Genomic DNA, 12,791 nt, shown 5'->3' on the forward strand with positions numbered 1-12,791 from the left:
ATTTCAGTGCTTTATATGTTAAACATGTTTCTGCATGTTTTAGTCAGTTCATTAAGCAATAAATTGCTGATCATTAATTATCAAATCGACAATAACACAGACTGATTTACAACTATGTTTGCTGAATAAAATATTGTATTACTTGATTTTGATTTGATTTATTGGTTTATTTAAAAGGGGACAGTGCAATTTCATAAAACACATGAACAAACATGGTTAAAAAAGCCAGAATTAGCCAAAAGGCTATTTTTCATCTGTAGTCCCCTGGCCAAGATGTAAAAAAGCATTAAAATACGAACAAAAAAAATACATTTACAAGTCCATGGCAAATTGACTACAATATAAATGACACTGTAAAATAACTTAAGGTACACTGTACCTGTTACAATAATAAGACACACAAAAAACAGATTTTCAGAAAGGCTATAGTATATCAAATATATAATACAGCTCAAAAGGCGCGGCTTTTAATGTTGGCAGACATAATTGTTAATGAGCCAAACTTTCAATTTTTTTGTAAAGGCCTTGTAAGTGTTGAGCTGTCTAACCTCCTCAGGTATAGAATTCCATTCAGCAGCGCTCCTCACTGACCAGGCCGAGCGACTGAAAGCGCTCCTGCGCAGAGGGATGACACAGTCCCCTCTGGCAGAGCCTCGAGTGACGCGCTCAGAGCTGTTTCTTTGGCTGATGAACTCAGCCAGAGGAGCTGGGGCCAAATCATGTGTCACTTTGTATATAAGACTCAAATCTAAAAACTTATGAATACTGTCCCAATTTAAAAGGCTGTGTTTTTTTAAAATTGCACAATGATGATAGTGCCTTGGTTTTTTGTCCATGATTTTAATGGCTTGTTTGTATAATGATTCCAAAGGTCTTTTTGCGCTCTGACTTGCTTGAGACCAACTTATTAAGCAGTAACTGAGGTGGCTGAAAATCATGGAATGTAAAAAAATTAGTGCAGCTTCTGTTGACATGTCATTTCTAATTGAGCGGAAATTTGCAAGATTAAACTTGATTATTTTACATAATTTTTCAATATGGGCTTTAAAGGAGAGATGTGAGTCTATTACTAAGCCTAGATATTTGTATTGATTTACGATTCGTAATTTTTCTCCAGCAACTATTATATCAGGATCAAATGAAGTTCTACTGGTTTTACTGAAGAACATACCTACAGTTTTTGAAATATTCAGCTGCAGGCAGTTCTCCTCCAGCCAAGATGTAACACGAGTCATTGCTTTAGTGAGTTTATCTGCAACAATGTCTTTAGAGCGACCATGAACAAATAGAACGGTGTCATCCGCATACATTAAACATTCTACTTCAGGGCAAACATTAGGCAAGTCATTGACATAAAGGCTAAATAAGAGGGGCCCTATTAATATTGAGCCCTGAGGAACCCCGGTGGTTAGCCTAAGAGACTCAGAATTGCAGTTGTTAATTAGTACAGATTGTGTACGATCATGCAGGTATGATTCAAACCAGCTAACAGTGTCACGAGAGAATTTAAATTGTGTAAGCTTGTTAAATAGAACTGAGTGGTTCACTGCATCAAAGGCTTTCTTGAGATCCAAGAATACCGCCCCTACTACTCCCCCCTTGTCAAGAGAAGATTTTATTTTCTCAATAAAAAGGCACGTAGCCGTTTCAGTGGAGTGTTTTGATCTAAAACCAAACTGCATGGCGTGAAAAGAGGGGGAGCTACTGTTTAAGTACTGGACAGTCTGCTCAACCACCCATTTTTCTGCAATTTTAGAAATGGCCGGAAGAATGCTTATTGGTCGGTAGTTATTCATGGAGGTAGATAGACCAGACTTAAAAACTGGCGTAACAATAGCAGATTTCCAGGCATTTGGAAAAAGACCACTGGAAAAAGATAGATTAATAATAGAAGCAATGGGAGTAGCCAGAGCGGATCCTGAATCTTTAAGCATGTTCGTGTCCATACCAAATACATCCCTGGCCTTAGATGGTTTTAGTGTTTTAATTATATCAATGACTTTAGTCTCAGTGATGTTTGCTATGAAGAAAGACTGTGTTGCAGACACTAAGTGTTCTTTTTTTTGTTTTATTGTAAAATTCTTAGAGATTTCTGCTACCGATTTAATGAAATAATTGTTAAATGCGTCAGCTATTATCTTTGGTTCTGTTATAAAGTCTCCATTTAATTCAATTTGCATTTGTTTTGTCTTATTTTTGTGGGACTCACCTGTCAGTTTTTTTATATAATGCCAGGTTATTTTAGAATTTCCACGTGCACTATTCAAAGCAGAAATGAAAAAGTCAGCTTTAGATCTCCTTATTTCTCTCACTACTCTATTTCTTATAAATTGATGCCTGTTATATCCTGATTTTACAGCCAGCTTCAAGGAATGATCTCGTTCTTTCATCAATTTCAGAACAGATTCATTTAACCATGGAAGGCCATTTTTTTTAGCTCGTAATCTAATTTTACGTGTAAATTGAGTAATAATTAGCTGTATTTTATTAGAAAATAGAGAACAATCCTTGTCCAAGTTTATGCCAGAGAGTAATTCATCCCAATTTACATCACCGATTAAATCTATGTAGTTTTGTTGTTCCTGCTTTGGTATCCTAAAGGATTCTGTGGCTGGCAAAGGTTTAAAACGCTTTTTATTTAATTTTCTAGTGACCATTATGAGATTGTGATCAGACAATCCAGTAAGCATATTATATGATTTCAAAATCCTATCTGGCCTGTTTGTAAAAGCTAAATCAATTTGAGTGCTCGTATGTAATTCTCGTAGCGCCATTAATCACCTGAGCCATATCCATTTTATCCATTACCTTTTTCAAGTTTTTCCTGATTTGCTTAACTTCCCAATTAACATTCAGGTCACCTAATATTATAAGTTCTTTTGCAGGATTAAGCTGTTTTAATAAAGTGTCCAGCTTTTCATAAAAATCTGCATTTGATGAAGGAGGTCTATAAATAACCACAAGAATGTAAGACATTTGCGGTGACAAAGTTACATTTAAACCAATAAATTCCAAATCATTCTCATGTGTGACATGGATTTCATTACAGTTAAAAATGTCCTTGGCATAAATCATAACCCCCCCTCCCTTGGAACCCTGTCTGTCTTTACGAAACATTTTATAACCAGGTATAGATATTATTGCAGAGGGTGAAGTTTCCTTAAGCCATGTCTCAGAAAGGCATAAGAAATCAATATTAGAATCAGTAAGTAGGTGGCGAACTTGATCACTTTTTAAATTAATACTTCGTATATTTAAATGTGCACATAGAATGCCTTTCGGTTTAGATCTTGAATCCCAAATTAATTTGGAGTTACTAACTGTCTGAAATAACCTAAGTTTCCGGTGTTTAATTATCGCTGGATTTGGCAGTTTCCGGTTTCTATTGTTGACGTTATTCGCAGTTAGCTCCACAATTTCTGCGCTGTCACCCGTTGCACGGCTCCCAAACCCAAAAGAAAGAGAAGATGGGGCTCGAACTTTACTTGCCGATGTAGAAAGGGTCTGACAGCCGCTGACGGAGGCCAGCGGGCCGGCCGCTCCGGTAAGATCCGTATCAGCTTGTGGACTGCCGACAACACTCCTCCGCGTCGACCCCACCAAGGCCCCCGCGGCACAGCTCAATGAGCCCGATGGACTCCAGTGAAACGGCGCTCCCCGGCCATCCCGGAAGGCGCCCCCGTCCAAACACCCAACCGATGGGGGCATCCCATGCGGCGGAAGGGGCAGCACAGAGAAGTCGGTAGACCCGCCGCCGCCGCCAACCCCCGACGGATCCGCCCAACCGGCGACCACATCCGCTCCAAACACCGATCCCTCCCCGCTCGCCGGAGAAACAGAAGAACCGAGGTGAGTGCTTAGCTCAAACGTGTCGCTTGTAATATAAGTGCGTACCTGTAAGTTTCTTGGGATGCTCCTGCAGTAGTTAGATGTGATGATATGGTGACTATCTGATGTTGGTGACTATCTGATCTCGATCCAAGATGGCGCGTTCTCGATCCAAGATGGCGCCGCGGATGGCTGCCTCGGTGTTGAGCTCTCCAGTTGTTACACTGTTTTTGTTAGTTTGTCCTGTTTTATGTTTGTCATTCGCTATCAGTTATACCAGGGACGAACTGCTGAACATTCGGCAGTGCACACCAACTGATCACCAACCAGTTTTTGATTCTTCTGGCGTTTTGCGGAACATTGTCGTCGGTTGTGCCGCTGCACTGTGGAAACAGTATAAGACGCGCAGGCGTGGGAAGCGAGCCGGCACACTCGTTAAGCTCAGGCAGCGCGGATTCAGAACGGCGCTGCCTAGCATCCATCTGGCGAATGTCCGCTCTCTCCCTAACAAAATGGACGAACTACTTCTGCTCTCACGCAAAAACAAGGACTTTACCAACTCTGCTGCTCTGTGTTTCACGGAAACCTGGCTGAACGAAGCCATTCCGGACAGCGCGTTACATCTACCGGACTTTCAGCTGTTCAGAGCGGATCGCGATATGGAGTCAACGGGGAAAACGCGCGGTGGTGGGACATGCTTTTACATCAACAGAAGGTGGTGTACTGATGTAACTGTGTTAAGGAAGATGTGCTGTCCTGATGTGGAAGTGCTTTTCATTAACTGTAAGCCGTTCTACTCGCCGCGGGAGTTTTCCTCGCTCGTTCTCATCAGTGTTTACATTCCACCGCAAGCACACGTGAGTACGGCGCTGCAACAGCTGGCTGATCTGATCACAGAAACAGAACAACAACACCCGGACTCTGTTCTTATCATTCTCGGAGACTTTAATCAGGCAAAACTCACACGTGAACTGCCTAAATTCAAACAGCACATTACATGCCCCACCAGAGACAATAATATTTTGGACCATTGCTACACCACAACAAAGGATGCATATCGCTCCGTCGCCAGAGCAGCTCTAGGACTTTCCGATCACTGCCTGGTTCATCTTCTACCAACTTACAGGCAAAATCTTAAAACTGCTAAGCCAGTAATAAGGACTGTAAAGAGATGGACCAACGACACAGAGCAGGTCTTACAAGCCTGTTTTGAGTGCACTGACTGGAGTGTTTTTGAAGCTGCTGCCAGCGATCTGGACGAGCTCACAGAGACTGTAACATCATACATCAGTTTCTGTGAGGATTTATGCATCCCTACCAGGACTTACTTATCATTCAACAATGATAAACCATGGTTCACACCAAAACTCAGACAGCTTCGTCAGGTCAAAGAAGATGCCTACAGGAGTGGGGATAGGATCTTGTATAATCAGGCCAGGAACACATTGACAAAGGAGATTGAAGTGGCTAAGAAGAGCTATGCCAAAAAGCTGGAAAACCAGTGTTGTGGAAAAATTCATCTTTTCTTTAACTTTATTTTCAACGATTTAACAAACGAATGCCATGCGTTCTTTGGCTGTATTTTGAGTTTCTTTTATGATATTGATACAGCTGCAGGGTGTGTGTGTGTGAGATTTCAGAGGTAAGGAGATTCCCGTGCTGGGGAGGGGTCAAGGGGGGTCCCTTTTGTTCCTTGTGCTGTGAAGGGTTCAAGGGGGGGGGTCCCTTTTGTTATTTTGTTTAGTGGGGGCTGTAGGAGATAGCTTTTGAATAGAACACTATAAAGCAGCTGGTCAACCTCTGCTCTGAGTCTCACTCCACCTGCAGCTGGACTGTGGATGGACTGGGAACATTCTTGCAAGAATAAATATCTTTTAAGGACAATTTGAATCCTGATGTCTCTTAAGCCTGATGCTATTTTGTTAGTTACTTGTTTTTGCCTCAACAAGTTGGTGTCAGAAGTGCGAACCATGAGGTTTCTTCTGGCCCTGAGAAAGCGTATTGACGGACTGATCACCCTAAAGCACAAAAGGCTTTAGTCTTACCTCGCCGAATTGAGAGAGAAGAGCCAAAACTGCTATCAGGGCCAGGAGGAACCCACTGGATTCAGAAAGAACTCGGAGGCAGTAAAAGCATCTCGGGTAAGAGACAGTTAAATTATTTTTGATAATTGTGAGTGAACGTGAACCATGTTGGCTGAGTTTTGCTTTTTGGTACGAGCGAAAGGTGAGTTAATCACAAATTTTATGGGGAGAAATCGATCTGACAAAGCAGACCAGTTTCTGCCTCACTTAGCTCGTTAGTGGACAGGGGATCCACTGGTGATTCAGAGAAATCACAGCTGCTGAGATGATTACGTTCTACTCGAAATTTATGTAAACCTTAGAGAAAGTTACAGGATTAAGAAGTTTCTGGGTGATTGTGCTCTACTCGAAGTTTTACCACATTGAATTGAGTCAAGCGAATAAGCGCACGTGGGGGAACTTTGAGTGGAACGTAATTACAAGACCAGGTTGAATTAATCAAGTAAAAAAGAAGTTTCTGGGTGATTGTGCTCTACTCGAAGTTTTACCACATTGAATTGAGTCAAGCGAATAAGCGCACGTGGGGGAACTTTGAGTGGAACGTAATTACAAGACCAGGTTGAATTAATCAAGTAAAAAGAATTGAGCGAGCGAATAAGCGCACGTGAGAAAACTTTGAGTGGAACGTAAACAAGCAGAGGTCCGTCCGATCTCGGAGTAAAAGATCGGGTCTGTCGAAGACGTTTGACAGATTCTGTAAGACACGTGTCGAATTGTGAAATCCAGAAAAGAGGAACTCAGCCAAAATGGGGTCATCTAACAGTAAAGTAGATCATTTTTATACACCAATTTTCTGTTAAAAGAGAAATAATTATGGTGGTAAATGTAAATGTATTTCCCCGAGGCGGGAACCTTGAGTAAGATAAGACTCAATGTTGTAAAAGAATCAATAGAAAAGAACGAGGGAAAACAGAATGGTTGTTGTGTGTGTGTTAAACGTGTGTAAAGGATCTTTATGTGTGGCTGATGAAACTTTGAGCAAAGCAATGACTGATAATTTGAGCAGTGTTGTGAATGATGAGCATATGAGATTGTACAAAGTAGTCTACAGGGTTTTCTGAAATGCTAACTTATCCGTTACTAGTCAGAAAGGGTTGTTGAAGTTTGTTCATGAGTGTAAAACTGTGAACGGACAGTGAATTGTTGGATGGGAAAGAAGCAGATAAAAGAGAACAGAGTCGATGCAGAAGGAACTGACATGTAGGGAACGATAGAGTTCATGGAACTATTAAGTCAAATTAAGTTGAAATGGTATGAAAAGTGAGTTTTAGATAAAAATAAGGCATTGAATATGATTAACAGGGATTAACATGATATAAAGATAAGGAATGTTTCATTAAGTAAAACGATTGTCTTTTGAACCTAAAGGGTCCAGCTATGCTGGGAGTACAGCAACAGCGCTTGCTTGTTCAAACCAGCTTCTGAATGTTAAATGTATACTTGTTTTGTAATCAGTGTTGTTGATGATAATATCAAATTAGAAAATGTCCAGAGATTGGATATTTTGTTGATATTAAGCCATTTAAGGAAATATATTGTTTTATAAAGGAAATTATGGGTTGGAGATCATTTCCCCAGACACGTGTGACAGAAACTTTGTGAAACCCGTTTAGAATATTTAGATTTTCCGTGTCGCTTATGAAAATTAATGTTCTGCCAATAATGACGATGTGAATGCTTTATTGTATTAATGTTATGAAAACAAGGGTATTTAAGAATAGATTGCCATATTTTTGTAACAAGAGTTGAAGGTGCAAGCATCTAGGATAGCTGTGTGTAATTTAGAGACCGAGAACAAGATTTAGGGAATCTTGTGGTTTCTGTGGAACAGTAGAGATAAGTGGGACTGAATAATGATAATATTAAGTTGAATCTGCATACTAATCATTTGAATAAGCTATCAAACCAGTGTTAATGAAATTAATGACACGTTAAAGTTTTAATACTGTATGAAGAGTAACTGAACAGTCCTGATAAATAGTGAGATAATAGAGAGCAAATGCTATAAGCAGTTCTGCTCATGCTCTGAAGAGATTTGCAGATGATGTTTTGTAAAAGTTTGATTGTGATTGGAAAGATAAACAATAACTTAATTGGCTCCAAACAAAGAAAGTGCCAAAATAACACAAATTTAAAGAAAAGTCTGTGTTAATATGAGTTAGAAAGTAGATCAGTGTTAATATGATGAAGATTGTGATTCGGCTGTTGTAATTGAATTTGCAGCTGGGACAGTGGGGGAAAATGCAGAGAACTTATCAGTGGCTCTGTTTGCATTTCCTGAATAGGAACGCTCTGCTTCAGGGGCGTAAAGTAGGGTGGAGATGTTAGAAAGATAAAAGGCAGAATAACAGAGAGTGTTTTATTGCAGTCAGCTGGGTCATTCAGTGACTGTAAATGCCCACTGTATGACTGTAAAAGTAAATGAAGGAGAAAAGAAAGTTGATAGATGGAACTTTTGAAAGTTGTTAAGAAAGATATTAAGTGTAAGGAATTCCTTTTGAAAGGAAAAAAAACTATAAAAAGTACCGGTTGACGTAAAATTACAGATGAGCTAAATGAGTTGCAAAATATTTTAAAAGTACCGATCACTAAAAGGATGATTGTGTTTTGAATGAAACGCTTTGATAAGGTTTTAGATGATATAGAGAGACAAATCTAACGAATGATTTATAGTGATAATCATAAAATGTATGACAAGCAGAGAGCGCAGCCTCAAAAGTTAGTATGAACCATAGAAGCAGATTGATAAACTCCTAGAGAAAACATTGAAGTCGGGTATTAAATTATGGTAATTGAAAATAAAATTGAAATGAAATTTGAAACGTTATTAAGAACTAGAATAATTATTATTTCTTTAAGATAAAATAAACAGAAGCAGTGTTACAGGATTAACAGTTGCTAAATGTAAAATGTGTAAAAGGCATTTGATTAAACAAAGGCTTGTTAATGTTGATTTTAAAAGATAAGAATGTGATTTGGCCAAAACAGGTTTGCTTATCTAAATCTGGCATGTGCTGTAACTGAAACTGCCACAGTTTCAGTGCAACAGAGACTCATTCGGAGTGGATATTTGTAATGTCTAAATTACAATACATGTAATTTATGGAAAAGATGCCTTAAGATGGGCTACAGTTAAAGAAAAGATGGCAGATAAAGTCTGAAGTTAAAGGTTTATGAGAATGCAGTGTACCAGTCCTGATGCCTCAAGAGTCTCTCTCTCATTCAATGTCAGCTGAAAACTGTTGTCTGAGGCTGTGTAAAGCACAGTGTTTCAGTTGAACAGATTCATAGATGCGGAAGAGCTAAAACAAATCATGCTACAGGCAGTTCAGATTTGACAAATTTAGAGGACAATTTGTAAATGTTTTAAAAGTAAAACTGAATGATTTTAAAGAAGTCTTTAAAATAATAATGCAGACCTTAAATGATAGAAGTGACATTTTTGACTAGTTTATTTTAGGACCGCTTCTTTGTCTGATTTTAGCCTCCACCATAAAACAGGGCTGATGGCTCCGGCTACAGAAGTAACAGTACACTGAATGTACGATTGTGATCTAAATTCACTGACTATAATCTAAGCAGGTTGCTACCTTTAAGATGATTAATGAATTTAAGTGATTAAATACTGTTGTTATTAACCTGTCTCCCTGTGAACACTATTAGGTCAGAATGGCTCTGATGACTCTTGAATGCGCCTTTTCCTAAGCTCCAGAAAACAACAGATTATGTTGAAGAAAACGGTCACAGATTCTGTGATGGGAAAAAGCGGTTACCAGTGTGTACGAGTGATTACTTCAACGACGGGTACGATCTTTTAGGCCAAAAGGACAACCTAAGACAGAAGGGTCACGCAAAAACACTGGGCATTTCCTGATGGAGGTGTTTTTATGTGAGAAAGGTATTAGAGTTGAGCGGTGACTGTGAGGCCAGCAGCATCAGCAAACCATTGAGAGGCGAGATGAGCTGTAAGAAGTTACGGCCGTCTGACCCAGAAAATGTGAGTTCCTCTATATACCACTCACCAGAAACCGCGTTGATTGAATGGCTTGTTTTTCTGACAAGTGTCTGCAACTATGCCAGGGGACAACACCCTGAAGAAAAGACAATTATAGGTTAAGAGCTGATCTGAATGGGCATTCAGGAGCCAGCAGAGACCATTGAACTAGTGGTTATCTGTTGTGGAGACAGTTTAAAAAAAAAAAAAAAAAAAAAAAAAAAAAAAAAAAATTGTAATGTTAGTTGCCTGATGAGCAAGGAAAACACAGAGATTTGTGTTGATGCTGAACTAATGTGTCAGTTCTGACTCCTGTAGATCATTTAGACATGACAAAGGACCACTATAAGACATGGTGGTGGCTAAAGATGACTCAAGAGAATTTTCTGGAAAACAAAGGTTAGGTAAATTGAGTATTTAAACTAAAGATAACCTTAGAAAAGATCATAGAACGATTGAATATGACTATGATTATTTTAGTTACAGTCCTAGGAGGCTGTTGAAAAGATTATTTGCTTATAGTGAGAGAGAAAGAGACTGCTTGAGTGGAGGAAGAGGATGGTACTCTGTCTGTCTTTCTGTTATCAGTCAGCCAAAGAAAGCTGGAGCAAAATAAGATAATGAACCAAAACAATCCAGCTGACTTTTCTAAAATCAGATGGATAATGAACAGACATGCTTTGAAACTGGTTAAGAGGCCATAAAAACATTAGATAAAAGATACAGGAAAATGTAAGGTTAAAATGTCATTTAAAATTTGAATCCTTTTAGATAAAAGATATTAATAAGAAATATGAGCGGTTCATAGTCAGGGAAGAGTGTGAGTGTGAATTCATGTTTTGTAAAGTATGTGTTAGTTTAGGACAACTGTTCTGTCTGAATAGTGTGTATAAATTTGTCATTAACCTCTGGAAAGAGTGTTTTAGCATTATAGATGGGTTAAGGCGAATGACAAATTTGAAATTTTGAAATTGAAATTTCACAAAGCTGAGGATTGTGAGTCAATCTGATGAGAAGGCAACACAGAACAGGATGAGCTTTAAGTTGATTGATCATCGAGCTCTGTCTATTAATTATTATTTTGGTCATTCATGATGTGCAGTAGATTTGAATTACTTTCTGGACAGGTTTAAGTATTGATAAATTAGAATTGTGAAGTCGTAGATAGCCGTCAGTCATGCGTTGAGAAAAAGTTATAAATTTGACAGCAACAAACACGTACAGTAGGCTAAGTAAATATCAGATTATCCAGAGAGCCCTTAACAGTTATGTATTGTAAAAAGGGGAAGATTGTTATTCGACTGACGTTGACGAAGTGTAGTGACGTTGACAAAGTGTACACGACCTGACCTGACCAATTGATGACCTGGAGAATGTTCGTAGATGACAGCTGATTAAGAGACCAAACAATAGGGTTTAGGGGCCATTGCCTTAAAAAAACAATTTGATAAGAAGATGAAATTGTGGTTAAGTAATATTTTTATTTCAGAGGCAGAGAAAGATGTCTAAAAGAAATTTGGCTTAAGGACAACGTTTGGGTTAGCAAACTTTATCCAAACAAATGTCACCAAATAAATATTAACAAATATTGCAGTTTTCTATAGCTCAAACAGTAGAGCGTTAGCGCCTGTAACGCCAAAGTCATGGGTTCAATTTCCGAGGGAAAGCAAGAATTGATAAGAATGTAAATGTGTACCTTGAAATGTAAGTCGCTTTGGATAAAAGCGTCTGATAAAAGTAAGAGAATTTTATAATGTTAGATTTATGCACGAGATGGGTGTTGGGCATCAAGAGGAGGATGAAAATGCTCATGGCGGGAACAAGAGAACGCACAGTAAAACAAGTGGTCAGATGAGTCTTTGAACTTTTTAGTATGGATAATTTGTATTCAGGCCACAAACAAAGACATTTCGGCCTCACAGGTGGGAAAACAGTAAATCCAGGGGGGAAGGGCTAAACCCATTGTCTTCACAGCAGGCTGAGAGGTTATCTAGCTTTGACCTCATCGGTATATGAGGACAGTAAAAGTCCAGGAGGGGTTTATTTGAAGAACTTTATTTGTATTAACCAGCTAGATCTGGTTTACTAAGGGGTTCACATTTGCTGAAAGCCATCGCACAGGTGGGAAGATAAATGTTGGGAGGACATTGGGTTTAATTGTGTGTATTGTTTGTATTTTAAGTGTGCTAATAACAAGAATTGTTTTGACAGGAAACGCCGGAGCAGATGTGGCAGCACAGCAGACAAAAGAGAACTATGTGACAATAACCTCAACATTTGTTTTTCTTTACAGAAGATGCAGACTTTTGCGCATGGCATGAGCAAAGTGAAGAAACAGTGCCTAACCCTGTGTAATGCCTAACTTAAAATTTTCATTTTGCAGGATGTCAGGATGGATTGAACCAAACAGAACTGATTCTGTATTGTTTTGTTAACATGAACAACATGGGTTGAATGTTTTTTTCAGGGGAACAAGGACCCTGAGTGCTATTCAATGAGCAAAAATTATCTGGTGACAATAGTGTTTCAGGCTGTTGAATCCACAGGTCACACCAAAGGGACGACAAGACAAGCGGTCACTAACAAAATCACTTAAGGCCTCCATTCGCAGGTGACAGTAGACAGTAAATGACTCAAGGATATGCGCTAGAACATACCTCTCCTGCCAACGTTGGAAAAAGACCATTTCAACAGCACACAAAGTATCATATTGGTGAAGATGGAACGTCCATGAGGCAACGAGATGATCAACATATCTGGAGAAAATGTTGACCAATTAATGGTTGAAGAAAAGTTTTGCGATTTTATTTGATTGAATCAAATTAGGGCTTAGTATTGATATACATGAAGGGTATAACTGTTCTTGAATTAAGACTTGAATTAAT

This window comes from Rutilus rutilus, assembly GCF_951802725.1.
Source record: "Rutilus rutilus genome assembly, chromosome: 7".
Lineage (NCBI taxonomy): Eukaryota > Metazoa > Chordata > Actinopteri > Cypriniformes > Leuciscidae > Rutilus > Rutilus rutilus.